At 42.8% G+C, this 15,406-nt stretch overlaps 1 protein-coding gene across 4 annotated transcripts in view; it reads left to right on the top strand.

The window, feature by feature from the left end:
- The window catches only part of Arhgap26 (Rho GTPase activating protein 26), a 384,946-nt gene that overhangs the window by 12,280 nt on the left and 357,260 nt on the right, over positions 1-15,406 (top strand). The gene's annotated exons all lie outside the window — the stretch shown is intronic.

The raw sequence follows: 15,406 nt of genomic DNA on the forward strand, positions 1-15,406 counted from the left end.
AACCTCCAGCACTGACAAAGTTTGGAGGATATTAGGAGAAAACAACTTCTGAAGGTGATCATATCATCTTGTCAAGGCCTTGGCCTATTGAAAAGTTAGCCTAGGAGGGGGATGCCATTATAAACCTAATTGTCAAAGCGATTATTTTAGATTTACTCCAGTGACTGACTTTGCTTTTAATTTCAAAAATTACAACTCAGTATATTTCAATTGAGACTTTTTTTTTTTTTTTTTTTGCTAATAAAGAAAGCGTTCATGTGCAAACTGAGAGCTTATGCTTTGTCCTTGCCATGTTCTTTAAAGCCCTGGTCTATGATATGGATTTTGTGGTGAAGTGACAGGTGCAGAAGACTAGGGGAAGATGGCATCTGTGAGACCGGAGCACAGTGGTGGGAAATGGACCTGGAGTCTAGAACCCAGGTCATAGGACTCTTGAGTGTTTGAAAGGACTTTGGTCTGTCTCATTCTCTCTGTGATGGATGGCCATGGGATGTTGTTATACAATCCAGTTTGTACTTTAAAAAAGATCATGGGGATCTGGTCTTGAGGTGCATTCCTTTAATCTAAACACTTAAAAGGTAGAGGCAGGCAGGAGGATAAGTTTGAAGTCATTTTTAGCTGCATAGGGAATTCAAGGTCAACAGGGTTATGTGAGACAAGATAGTGGGACCATCTGGAACAAGGAGCCAATTAGGAGGCTGTTGGCCTCTTAATTAGAAATAAGAGCTATGACACCTTGGACCAGGATGGTAACATCAGAGGCTGGGTGCTTTATAAGTAGAACTGGCGTAATTTGGTGTTTAGTTGAATATGGACTATCAGAGAAAAGAAAGAAATCAGGAATGATTTGAGATGTTTGACCTGAGCAATTTTGTGAATGCTGCTATTATTTTCTGAAGTACAGAGAATTTGAGGAAGATTAGGTTTACAGAGAAAATTAACAGTGTGTATGGATGATCTGGTTCAAAGGCAAATTGAAATGATGCTGACATACATAATTCACAAGTATGCATGCATACTAGAGAGGTATACAGAGAGAGTGAGTCTTCCCTCCATCCCCTTCACTCTCCCTGCATCCTTCTCTTTGTCCTTCCCCCTTCTCTTTTTCATTCTCGTTATTTTCTGTTCTGGAGATCAAACTCAGTGTTCCACATGATGGACTAGGTGCCCTACCTCCGAGTTACACGTTACACCCGTAGCCTAAGACTCTCTTCTCCTTCACTTTGGGATGCCCCTTTCCTTATCCATTTTCTGTGCATTATGTTTTAAAAATGGGATTTTAGCTACATAAATTATTGTTTTACTTTCCCCATGACTCCCCTATGGTACTTTTTCTAGGTCAGTCCATGTATACCCAGCATTCCTTTTGATTACCTCAGAGGGTTGGATTATTGGATTATCTCAGTTTCTCAGTTAGAGAAAGGGCTGCAGTGATCATTCCCTTGTCTGCCTTTGTGCGTGGCTCCCAACATTTGAAATACTTTGGGTTTGTCTCAGACTGCATTATAGCCACTAAGTAGTTTACTTCCTTGTCACTAATTGGTTTGGTGAATGTGTGCTAGATTATGTTTCTGAAGCTTAACTTTTTGGTTTAATAGGAAGCATTCTGAATAGGCTGCCTTTTGAGGTGTGGTTGTTGATTCTGAAAGAATGAAGTGCCCCCTACCCCCAGTAAGTGTTCTGGTAGGGCAAGAAGTGCAGGCTTCCTTACTAGTCTTGGACCTGTCTAATATCTTTTCTGAGCTGCAGATTCTTACAAGTACAATGGAGATGAACCATACTTTGCCCATATCGAAGAGAGACCTCCAAACTCAAACTGTGGGGCCTGGCAGGAAGAGCATGTTTGTTAGGATGAGAGCAAACAACATAAGTAGCTAGAGGGATTTTTTATAAATTGGTGTCACTGGGGTTTCCACATTTTGTAGAAACCCAGCGTAGAGGAAGAGTGGAAATAGTAAGGAAACGAGCTTGGCAGCAGGGCCAGAAGCTGTCACAGTGTGTTTATGTCTGGCTCATTTCACCTTGGTTGGAAGGCACAGAATGCTTTGGAGGGTGCGTTTGGAAGTTGGGCAGTTGCCTACTATATTTAGAAAGAGGAGATTCCTGGGGTCAGGTTGGGTGTTCATGTGCATGTGTGTGCATTTTCTTTGCCAGATGGACAAAGGTTTGGGGCTTGTGAATTCTGGATCAATGGTTATTAGCTAGTCAGCTTCTCAGGGCCAACTCAGTAGCTGTGCTTTGACTCCTGCTGCTGCCACACAGGAAAAGCCAAAATAAGCTCTGTTTTGTATGGTTTGCAAAGATACTGCAGGTAGGTTTCAAAGCTTATTTGATCTCCCTATCATATTAACATCTACTGCAGGCTCATTGGAACACTTTGAAAATATGAACTGGCATATCTCGAGTGGCTTCAGCAAGATTTCCGGGCAGCCGAATTGAACTTTGGCTGCTTCTGTGCCAAGGTCACAGGCCAGAACTGCAACAGTTCTGATTGCTTATCTCATTGTTAGCTTGTGGATCAGCTGTGGGCAAAGGCAAAGATGCAATTACAGTGGCATATTTACTTTTGTTCACATCTTTATCATAAATAGTTAGTATCTACAAATGGCACACAGATCAAAAACCAAAAAAGACTTTTGAGTTTTCCTCCATCCCCTGTGTCTTGATCCAAAATTCTATGGAAAGCAACATTTTGCCATCTGAGTTAATTTTTTAAGTGAAATATGAATGTGTCAGCAAATATATGTGTGTGTTCATTGGTACACTTATATACACTTATGCAATACACTATGCACATGTATTGTCATACACCTAATTGTGATTTATTTTCATGTTCTGCACTTGTGCATGGATGAAGTACTGCTTTTTTTTTTTAAAAAAAAACCATCTCTCTATTAAACAATTACATTATTTCTAATCTTTGGGCTTGTGGCATGACTTAGTTTGTTTTGTAGGTTGCTTGCCTAGCTCTGAGTATAAAGCTCTGAGCATAAGCCTCAGTTAGGTATACAACTGAATATCATGGCATTTGTCTTTGATCACAGCATTGGGTGGGTACAGGTAGGATGACCAGAGTTCAAAGTTATTCTTAGCTACATAGAGAGTTCCAAGCTGACCCTTAGATTACCTGAGACTTTGTTTATATCTATCTCAATATATTTACACAGAGATATGTATATAAACATATATGTACACAATATGCATGCATATAAACAGGTATATGTATATACATACACATGTATATAACATGCTCATATAACATATACAGATGCCATATAAGCATATATGTGTATTCACATGTATTTAAACATGTATATGCACATACATACATATATTTATAAACATACATATATGTACACATATATGCTTTGATGTACATGCCTCTGGCATGGGACACAGAAATGATCATAGCTGTAGGATGAATTTCTACTCCAGAACCGCTCAGCTAAAGTGATATATATATATATATATATATATATATATATATATATATATATATATANATATATATATATATATATATATATATATATATATATATATATATAAACATATATGTATATTTTTACTGTGATATTCTCTGGAAAATTGTCTAAAAATGTTTGGACTGAACTGAATTTCCTCAGCCATGTCTTTTAGAGTAGGAAATCAGGTATTTTTTTCTATTTAGAATAACTTCTATAATATAAATCTTAGAATATTCATCTGACTTTTATGTTTTGTTCATCTTAGAATTCTTAGGATTGAAAGCTATAGTGAGCATTATTCTCTAGAATGTGGCACAGCTGTATCTTAGCTTTACCCAAACACAAGGCTTACTCTTATGTTCTAGTGTGGTATTGTTGTGTTTCATCTGGTATAGTGTGTGCTCTATTCAGGAGGGTTTTTGTGATTGGAGATAGTGACTTTGAGCTAGTGGGCATGTCTTATCTATGGTGGAAGCTTGCCTGTGGGCACTGGAATTCCTGGCAGGCAAAAGATGGGATGTTTTGTGTGCCATCTCCCCATGGTGGCTTTTCCTGCAGATGTCTTTTGGATGGAGGACAGGATTATGTTACATGTTGTCTTACTTAGGGTTTTACTGCTGTGCACAGACACCATGACCAAAGCAACTCTTATAAGGATAACATTTAATTGGGGCGGGCTTACAGGTTCAAATGTGAAGTTCATTGTCATCAAGGCACGAGCATGGCAGTGTCAAGGCAGACATGGTGCAGGCAGAGTTGAGAGTTTTGCATCTTCATCTGAAGGCCATTAGGAGAAGACTGGCTTCTAGTCATCCAGAATGAGGGTCTTAAAGCCCACATCCACAGTGACACACTTCCTCCAACAAGGCCACACCTACTCTAACAATGCCACACACCTCCAAATAGTGTCATTCCCTGTGCCAAGCATCTTCAGACCACCATACATGTACTCTTTGGTTTATGCTTAGGTATTTAGAACAGCTCCTATAGGTATGAAGCAGTGTTTTTCAACCTGTGGGTAGTGACTCTTTAAGACCATTGGAAAACACAGATATTTATATTACAGTTCATGACACTAGCAAAATTACAGTTAACATCTGAAATAGCAACAAAAACAGTTTTATGGATGGGGGCATGAGGAATTATATTACAGGGTTACAGCATTAGGGAGATTGAGAACTGCTGGCATAGAAGTATACACTGGTAGAATCTGTCAGAGTGGACCAGGCACTTGCCCCTCTCCTGGGTGTTAAGCATCTAGAAAGGAGGCGGAAGATCACATGGCTCAGGAGTGAGTACTGGCAGTTTGGAGGGGTACTTGGAGGAGGGAGCTGAGACCTTTGGGAAAGGCTAGTTTAAGGCTTATCAAGTCCAAAGAGGCCCGTGTTACTTATCTGCCATTTGTAGGTCACCTCTGCTAATTTTGCCTCACCTTCATGATTCTTTATTAACTTTGAGACAATCTATTCAAAATTTCATTTATTTTAGAAGGGAAGTTTACAGCAGTAAGAAGTCACAGGTTTGGTGTGTCTAGCTACTTTGTGTTATAAAAAGAATCATTGAACCATAATCATTAAGCTAAAAAGTAGTTGCCATTGTATTTCTTAAAAATAGCTGCATGTTTCAGCAGTAATGTAAGATCCACTGTATGCTTAGCACTGTCCTAAGGTAGATGCATTGGAGATATCTGTCTGTCTTGGTGCCTGGTAGGGGAGTAATTGGTTTCACAGACTAGGATACAGTTGTCCCTGAGGTGGGAGGGCGGGGCTCTGTGCTAAGGACTACAGAGAGAGTGACAGGAAGTAGTCCACTCTTGTGTATTTTTGCTTGACTTAGTGGGATCACTACTTAAACATTCAGAGTTATGGAGTGGAATTCAGGGTTCTATGGAATTTTTCAGAGGAAACGTGATGATACAAATAAAGAGGAGAATGCACACTCAACTGTATCAGGATTGAGAAATGGAAGAGATGAGGGCCCAGGGGAGGGAGGAGCTGGGCGCCTCCGAAGTGTCTCTCAGGTCCTAGGTGGCGACAGGACTCCATTGCATCACTGTAGATTTGTGGTGTGTGGTGGAGACATGCAGTTGGGTGATGCTTGTTTCTATTAAGTTGTTCTTGTGGGGCATGCAGGTGGAGTAGGGTTTGAGCTCTGGAAGGGACATGGGGGCTTTGGCTCACCCCAGGTGCTGTTTGAGGCCCTGCAGTGAATGCATAGTGACCTCCCCCCCCCCCCCCGAGATTTTGATGCAGTGCGTCTAGGCTGGGAATTATAAACTTCCTAGGTGATTCTAATGGATGGTAGAGACCTAAGAGAAGAGAGTGGAGGCTGAAAACTTTATCAACACATAGCAGGCAGGTAGAGGAGGAGGCTTGGAGCTCATCTGAATGGAGGAGGACCAGGGATTTTGTCCTGGACTTTTTGGATGAGAACATTCCCAGAGGCCTTTGGATTTGACCTTTGGAGGACAAACTGAAGAAAGCAGCGTAAGTGTAAGGTGGTAATTACTATCTATGTAAGGCTATTACTGTGAAACACAGATGAGAATTATAGATGTAGAGTTTAGTAGCATAAGCACAGCATAAGTCAATTATACATTGAAATTGGTTTCTTTTTTCACTACCTGATTGTCCTGACTGCAAGGTGGTGGTTGTACCCATTCAGCTCGCCATGACTGCAGCCATTTGAGCCTTCCCTATTTTCCCCAGAACAAACTTGGTTTTTTTTTTTTTTTTTTTTTTTTTTTTTTTTTTTTTTTTTTTTTTTTTCTGTTGCTGCTGCTGTTGTTTTGTTTTAGACATGGTTTTCCTATGTAGCTCTGACTGTTTTAAAACTTTCTGTGGAGACCAGGGTGGCCTCAAGCTCACAGTGATCCTTCTGCCTCTACTTCCCAAGTACTGGGATTAGAGGTGTGAACCACCAGGCCTAGCCTGTTGCATGCATTGTTAAAAGAGATAGTGCTGTCTGTAAGATGTTCTCGGACTGTAAATTCTTAGGCTTTCAACCCAGGGAGATTCTGATTTCAGAGCTCAGGGTAGGCCTGTAAATCTGTGTGACCCATAGCTTACTCTCCTTTCTCCCTAGCGATTTGCATGTGTGTGGGGTGTGAATGTGTGGGCATGTATGTGTATGGGTGTGTCAGACCACACAGGAAGTCAAAATAGGCCAGAAGAGCTTCTGTGTAAACTTTGTCCTCAAAGCATCCTTTCCTTTCAGTGTGCCTGTTAAACTGCCCAACCTTCCCTTGGGACAGCTCAGGTATCTGCAGGGTGTCAGGCAGCACTAACGCAGGTCAGAGGGTGATGGAGTGTTCCAAAACTGAACATGTTTCAGGAAACATGCTGTCTCAGCCAATGGGGCCTCATGCCTGGGATCCAGTTGTTCCTTAAGCTCTGCCCGGGGAGCCTACTGGGACCCTCTGAGCAGTGAGAATGGGGTGGGGGTGGAGGGCATCAGAAAGGAATCTTTATATTCCTCAGCAATCGCAGGGCAGTCAGTTTCCCCCGCAGTGAATCTTGGTTGATTCCCTCAGGGTTAAAGGCAGTTGGGGTCAGAGCCTGTAATTATGTTCTACCTTCCCTCCTCCCCCTTTTAAAACATCCAGGAAGCACAGCATGCTGGCTGAGCTGCTGCAGAGGCTGGGTATCTGAGGAGGGACTGTCTGTTGATTGGAGCATGAACTATCCCAAACCCAGTGAGAGCTGATTGTCCCTCCTGCCACTCATTTCTGCCAAAGGCTCCATCCTCCTTGGGTGCCTGTCTTTGTTCTGATCTCTGCAGGGCTGGGTTGGAGAAGGCTACAGCTGCTGGGGGTGAAATCCCAAGATGCCCCTGTGAGGACATCAGTGATGCGTTTTTGCTCCTGTTTGCTTAGGAGAATCTATATCTGCTTGCTGTTCTCCCAGCGACAGGGCCTTCCTGCTTTGGTGTCTGGATCTCACAAACGATGCCTGAGACAGACCCTGCCTTGGGCAGCTTATCCAGCAGCTCATCAGCTGCCTGAATCCTGCTGTGGACAGTATGGCTTTGTGGGAGCTGGAGGCCAGGCAGGCCCTGGGGGTGCTCCCTTGGCATCCTCAGGCCTCAGCTCGCAGCCATTTGCCCAGGATTTACATCTGCCAGCCAGGCCATGAGGTTGTGTGCTGGCTCTCTGACCAAAACTGCTAGAGTAGTGTGCAAGGTCAGCGAGTTACCACGTGGCCAGTCTCATTAGAGCAGCAACATGGTTCTCTTTGGAAAGGAATCCCTTTTCCTTTTTAATGAAGCCAGCACACTGGTAATAAGTTCCCCAGCAGGGACGCTCTGCTCCATTGCAGAGGACGTTGGGGTGGAACTGATCGCTTTTGGCCTCGGTGTCTTTTGGGAGATGACTTTGGCTTGTTTCTCTGCTCCCCCACCTCGTCTGGGCAGCGTCCCTTCATGCCACCACAGCAACTCAAGGCTTAGGGGTTTGTGCTTGAGGCAGCCTCAGTTCATGCACGAAGGCAATAGTGGGAAGGCCATAAAGCAGGCTCCGCTTGTACAAGTCTCTGTTCTAAATGTTGGGTTTCCTTCCATAACCCTCAAACCTGCATCTCTTTAAGAAAAAAAAAGTTAGTTTTTTTTTTTTTTTTGATGGTTATTTTACATGAGAAATTCAGCAAATGTCATCTAGAAAAGGATGAGTCATCTCTGTATGTGCCATCTCAGTCAGACTGATGCCAAGTTCCTGGTGTGGGGGGCAGCGAGGTGGGAGGCCGTGATGAGCAGCGACCTTGGGACTTCTTCTTTAGGACTTAGAAAGTGGCTTTATTATGCTATAATTTACACACCACAGGATCCCTTTCATTTATAGCATACGTTTCTATGGTTAGTTGCAGATTTTGTATGTTTCTACAGTCATTTGGGAGAATATCTTTGTCATGTGCTTATATATACCTTCCTGTCTTTTCTACATCCCCAGCCATAGGCGCATTCTACCTTGGGACTTTCAGCCTTGTGCAGCTACTGGGGATGCTGCGATGCCTTTGCCTGGGTGTAGGGACCTGGCACTGTTACATCTTCTCACCCTGGATGATTTGTTGGTTCTGCGAATCTCACCCGACCCTGAGAGTACCTGGAGGCCTTCGCTTAGCCTCCCTTTATATCCTGTGTCTGCCTGGGTGATGAGTCTGCATTTTTGAGTAACTTCCTGGCCGAGAGTGGGAAGGAAGAGTTCAAGATCTAGGCTAGCTAGCATCATGTGGGAATCAAGAAAGGAACTTTCAAAATTTTTTTAAGTTTTTGCTTACTGCTGGTGTGGGGAAATGAACCCAAGGGTTTGTGAATTGTAGGCAAATGAGCCATACCCACGACTTGAGGAACTTTTGTCTTCACAGCAGAGAGCATTTCCAGCGGTATTCTGATTTGGAGAGTCATATTTGGAGGTCATCGGCTTTAAATATTTTGGAAGCCGGATAAACAAATGGCTCGATTCACTGATATGGGGTGGTTGGGAGGATGTGTACGTTTTAGCGTGCTAGTCCTCTTTTCTCTCCCTTGAGATTTTCCAGCCCAAGGAGTAGAGAATGCTTGCTGCCCTCTCTGCCTTGGCTCTTGCCCCCCGTACTCACCCTTCTTTGTGTCCCTTCCCCACACCCCACTTTCTTTCACTGTGACTGCCACACAGAATGTCTTGCTGAAAGGTCAAAGATGTGAGCCCTTGATATCCTGATGATGAAGAGAAAGACAAAGCCCTCTTTAAAAGGGAACGACCCAGGCAGATTCTGGAGTAACAGTTGTATAGAAAAGGCTGTAGAACCCAGAAGACTCTGCTAGCAGTCTTTATGACTGTAAACAACACCATGTAGGGCCTCTTTCCTGTTCAAGTTCCTGTGTTATGTTCCAGAGGTGAGTGGACCTCTCAGAGCCAGGGTGGGTACAGAATGTCCTGCTCCCTCCCCCTGGTTGGCTGCTATGACCAAAGCATCTAGGTTCTTATTTTTGCTTCTCCAAGGGGACCTTAGGCAAGCTTTTTGTTTCCCATTTTTATCATCAGGCTGGAGCAGTGCTGTGAAAATCATCTCGAATCAAGGAGGCCACTACTTATATTTCAAGGAATAAAAAACGGGGACAAGGAATGAGAGCATTATTTGGGTTAGTTGAACAGCTCCAGATATAATTAAGTATTTATAATGCCACCCAGAGAACCTAGAAACCTATTTGGGATACGTCTGGAGACTGGGTGTGAGTACTGCATTTAGAAATTCCAGGAGTGACACACTTTGGACATATATAGATAAATCCTGGATTAGATGGAAGGCTGACGTCTCCCTGGAGCTGCCAGTGCCATAGTTCATAGAGCCACCAACAGCAAAGTGTCAGCCTACCCCCTTCTGCCTCCCTCAGGGGCTTATGTCACTTCTTGCTCTTCACATGGCTTAGTTGTTTTAAAAAAAGGTTCAGATGAGCATTTTCTTCTGATGACACAAATAACACATATTATTATATGGAGAGTATTTAGAAATTAAAGGTGTAGAAAATGCCAGTGATATTAGTAGTGCCAATTAGAGATGGTCATTTTGGTTTTATCATCTTTCCACTCAGTAGCTCATGACTATTTGTGTATGACTACCACTCTCCAGCTGTGCTATGTCAAGACTTCTTGGACCGATGCACACTTTTCGCAGGGGTAGGTCTCGTGACTCTTTTCCTTTCACAAGAATTGCACAGTCCTTAATGTCCACGCTTGTAAATGGGCCACAGGTCTCCCTTGGATGAATCCACACAGGCTGCTCTTGCCTTTCTTCTGGTCCATTTTCAGCCTCTTGCCTGATCTTTTTATTCCTCTGTTTTTTGCTTCTGGTTAAGCAGAATTTTGGAGGCAAACTGATTTTTTTCAGAGACTCACATGTTGAAAACATGATGTTAGATTGACTTGAACTGTAGTAGTGCTAGTGGAGTATCTGCCATCACTTAAATGCTTGCAGTGTGTCAGGTATGCATCTCTTAAGTGCTTTATAGACTTAAAAATATTTTCAGTGTGAGTATCAAATTCAGTGGTGTGCACAAACTACATAAATGCTCTACCATAGAGCCATATCCTATCTAACCCTTACTTTTATCTCACTGGATCTTCATGATAGTCTATGAGATATGATCAGCTATACCCCCCTAGAAGATTGCTAACGGTGTGTGTGTGTGGAGGGGGCTTTGTTAGCATCAGGATTTGAATGTCATCCAATCCCAGCCCTTTTGCCCTTGGCCAGCCTTATACTGCTGACTTCTGTTCAGCTTCTTACACTGTTTTCTCCTTAAATAAAAGGGGGGTGGGTAACAGTAATATTAAGAGCATTTTAAAGATTAACAGGAGCTATATGCAAAAAAGGTACCTAGTATTAAATCATAGTGGATATCTCTATTCTAATGACTAATTTCTTTTGTCTTTTATAACATGGTAATAACACGGGAGTTTAAAATACTATCTTTGTTCCATCCTTATGTCCAGATCTTTGGTCTCCTCACTGAAGATGAATCCTTTGTGTGAAGAGTTACCTCTGGGAATTAGGCTGGACCTTATGCTTTGCCTGTAATATACTGAACTTAATCTAGATGTTTTTGTGTTAAACATGCCTGGTCACGAAGATTCTATAACATTCTCAAGAGGTCTGAGATATTGACTTCTCAAAAATCAGAAGTGCCTAATACATAGTTAGAGTCCAGTTACAGGATTCACATAGCACGTGAAAGGTCTCTGCTGTGGCCAGAGGTAGACACCCTTCATCAACTGTTCCCTGGATTCATCATAGGTGCCTCTTGTGGTACTTAATGCAAAAAGGGTATCCTGCTTAAAAGTATAAATTCCCCTATAATTATAGCCTCCCCATTTTTCCCATTTCCCCCTTCAAATCACTTGTATCCTAACATCCCCCCTCTTGTGCCCCACCCACCCTTCTGCCGTCATCTGTCATCTGTTTTGACTTTCCTGGTTTCTGTGGTTACTCCGTGTTGTGCACTCACCTCTGAAGATTTGGAGTTAGAAGTCACATGTCATCGAAAATGTGCCATATCTTTTTGGGTTACCACATGCAATATGATCTTCTCTAGCTCCCTCCATTTACCTGCAGATTTCATTTTCCTTTACAGCTGAATAGTATCCCACGTATAATAGTGTCCCACGTATAATAGTATCCCACATTTTCATTCTTCCTTCCCATTTCTTGGATATTATGAATAGAGAGCAGTGAACGTCCTAAGTATCTGTAGAATGGGAAGGAGTCATTTCTTTTCATTGTTTCTTTCGTTTTGTTCCCTGCATGTCACCTGCTGACCTTTCTAAGCTGGAACTGCATCCCTCATTCTTCCTGTGGACACTTATGAAGACATAGTTTCTGCACAGTTTTCTCTGAGAACTCTGTGGTGACATTCCACAGGATTTAATATCAGTTCGTTTGGAGAGCTCCCTTTGCTGACATGGTTTGTAGCAGGAGTTGAACAGACAGGCTTGCGCTTTTCACACACAGCCTCGACATTTTTAGGAACTGAGTCCTGCTAAGCAAGAGTTAGGAATAAGAACCAGTGTCTCCAGCCCCACTCAGACTCTGTGTGTCGATGGAACACCACCATTCCTAGATATTTAAGGGAGGAGGAAGGGACAGCATCGCCTCTTTTAATCTGCGAGCACAGTACCCTGTTTAATGAGATCCAGGCACTGGAGACTTACTGACCTACATAGTGTACAGAGATCTAATACTACAGAACTTCAAAAGGGTGTGGCCACACAGCTCTGTCTCCATTGACTTCTCAGTGCTGGAAATGAGCTTCTGACCTAGAACAGCTCTGTGGCTGTGCTTTGGAGCCGGAACACAGCTGTAGAATTGAGCAGCAGCAGCAGCAGCAGCAGCAGCAGCAGCAGCAGCAGCAGCAGCAGCAGCAGCGTATTCAAGAAGCCCTGACCCTGAAACACAGGTTGTCCTGCTATGCTGTGGTACATTTGCCTTCCCCTGCTGATTTCTAGCATCCTAGTAAAGAATAAAATTAAAAGCTGTTTTCTCTCTCTTTTTTTTTTCTACCAGCTATTTTGCAAAGCTTTCATCTGATTGGGGACCATCCATAGCTGGTGCTCATGGGAGACATAAAAGTTACAAGGAGTGGCTAGGTGAGAATGAAGGAAACCTATAGACAATCTGGAGCCTTCAGATCCTCTGTCTGCTGTGTTCTTCCAGCATTGTAGAGGGAGCCAGCTGTACCTTCTAACAGTGGGGTCTGTTGTGTGACCCTGAGGTCTGACATTCAGTCCCCTGGCCAGTGGCATGGTCAGGTCCAGATTGGTTGCTATGAAACCATGGAAACAATAGAAGCAGAGTATTTGCTCCAACTTTTGCCCTCTGTCTGTCTTCTGTTTCTTTAGAGGTTTGAGGGGTAGTACTTGTGGGTAGGCACAGATGAGGGACTCTGTTTTAAAACACTATCTAATGGTTCCAGCTCAAATCAGATAATGTGCTATTAAGTTAGAAGCCCCTGACATATCCAAGAGCTCTGTGTTCCTGGAATCGGTGGAGGGAAGAACAGTGAATTCCTTTTTGGTCTCAGTGGGATGTGTAGTATTAATGACCCCCAATGAAGTAGCTGCTGTTGTCACCATCATCTTGTCAGTGTCAGTAAGGCATGTTTGTAGAAGTGGTGCTTCTGTTCTGGCTGCAATAGCCAGATTACTTAACAATCTGAAGGAGTGAAAACCGAGCAAGAAGCTTAAACAAAATGCATTTGCTATGGCGTGTAGCTAGAAAGCCCAGGGCTATTCCGATTTTGCATTTCACAGGATCCCTTAGCCCAAAAGGGTGTCTTCAGCTCTGGTTTCTCTTTGCCATTGAACTCCTTATTCTTCTTGGGTAGTTCCATTCTCAGGTACCTCTTCCCTCGTGTTTGCAAGATAACTTAATGGCCCGTAAGTTCAGAACTTACGGATAAGTTCGTAAGTCTGAGCTTGGGTTTTGTTGGCTTGTTCTTGAATTATGTGTTCATCCTTGAGATAACCTTTGAAGCTGGCCTGACTCCAGAGTAGAGTAACTGCATGTGAAATAAATGTTCTGAAAGCCAGCGATGGATGGTGTCCCCAGAGGAGTATTAGGGTGCTATAAATACAGGGGAAATGGGGATAGTAGCCAAGGCAACCACAATTCTCCACACTGGGCCCAAGTAAGTGAGCAAGGTCATCCAGGGAGGGGAGAGAGCTTTCCCTCCCACATAGATCACAGCTCTTATCCACTTTTGGAGAAAATCATTTGGGCTGTCAACTTTGTGATTTTAAAAGTAATCTTGGACACTCAGATTTTGAGGAGGAGGAATGAGATAGTTTTGAAATATTGGACACCATTACATCTGGATAGACCAGGTAGTCTAAAAGATGTCTAAGAGCCTGGTGCCTAGAGAATACGGTAGAGATCTGACAGGGAGATTGGTGTGTGTGTGTGTGTGTGTGTGTGTGTGTGTGTGTGTGTGTGTCTATGTGTTGTGATGGTCTTGTTGGACACATTGTAGACCATGAAAACAAAATGCTTAAGGGTTGGGAAGAGTATAGCAGAGTTGTATAAGCCCAGCCAGCTGTTGACTGTCTTCTTACCAGCTGGCATGGGAACTGCTTCTCCATAGAGCTGGTGTTTCCTTAGGGTGATATTTACAGTTGGGGAAACCAAAATGCATCCAGTGAAATGTTTTTGGGGTCTGCTTGTGGCTACTGCAGTAGATTTGACTATAGGCACTGGCAAACTTTCTGTAAGGGGACAGGTAGTAAATAAGCGTTTTAGGGTTTTAGGGTCTCTGCTGTAAGTTTATTTTATTTTGTAAACATTGGTGCCAGTGATTGAGCTTTGGGTGTCATGTATGCTAACCACATGGTTTAGATCTGTCTACTTTTTTGCTTGAGAAAATAAATGATCTGTAATCCTTTAATAATAATATTTTTTTTTTTAGGTCACAAGTCATTAGAAAATAGGCCAGGAGCTGAAATTTACTTAGTCCCAGAATGAATTTGGAAGCAGATAGAACTGGACTCTAGTATTTGCTGTGTGGTTGGAAACCATGTGGAAATTTTATATTTTAAGACCTTCCATTTTGGGGGCTGGAGAGATGGCTGAGATGGCTCAGTGGTTAAGAGCACTGGCTGCTCTTCCAGAGGACCTGGGTTCAATTCCCAGCACCCATATGGCAGCTCACAACTGTCTGTAACTCCAGTTTCAGGGGATTTAACATCTTCACACAGACATACATGCAGGCAAAACACCAATGCACATAAAGTTTAAAAAATGAAAGAATAAAGAAAAATCATATAAAGCTGGGCTAGGAAAAAAAAAAGACTTTCCATTTTCTCCTCTGCAAACAGTCTTCTGGAAGCGCCTGCTGTCACCACAGAGGTCCAGTTATTGTGAGGATGCTCAGTGTTTATCTATGGAATTAGGACATTGACCCTGTGCTTGCACATTCTCCGGGGAAGAACAGTGAAGCCATGCTCTAAGAATTTTTGCATTATGATTCTTCTTTCTCTTTTGATATTTCCCTTTTGTCTCTCCTGGGCAGGTTTGGGTACGTTGGTGCCATTCTTAGTTTCATTTCTGGTGTTTTCAGGAAATGACTCACATTTTAATCTGTATTTGGCAGAAACTCAAATTAATTGGCTTGCTCCATTTTCAGAGTGCAGACTATGTACTTGTTTTGCCTCTAGCCAAAACTTTCTTCCTCTCCCACTTTTATTGCTATCTAATATGTTTATGAGCCTATGTTTGTCAGAACCAGAAGACCTCTCACCTCCTACCCCCCCTTTATCAGGAGAAATGTTACAGTGTGGATTTCTGTTCATTGATCTTGTTTGGTGAGTTAGATGCCAGGACATTTGGAAGCAGGTTGGCTTTAATGCCTACTGAGTTATACAGGTAAACTATGATGGAGTAGGTAGAAATCATGTGGTCTTGCCAAAGTTCAGTATC

This window comes from Mus pahari, chromosome 15, assembly GCF_900095145.1.
Source record: "Mus pahari chromosome 15, PAHARI_EIJ_v1.1, whole genome shotgun sequence".
In the NCBI taxonomy this organism is placed as follows: Eukaryota; Metazoa; Chordata; class Mammalia; order Rodentia; family Muridae; genus Mus; species Mus pahari.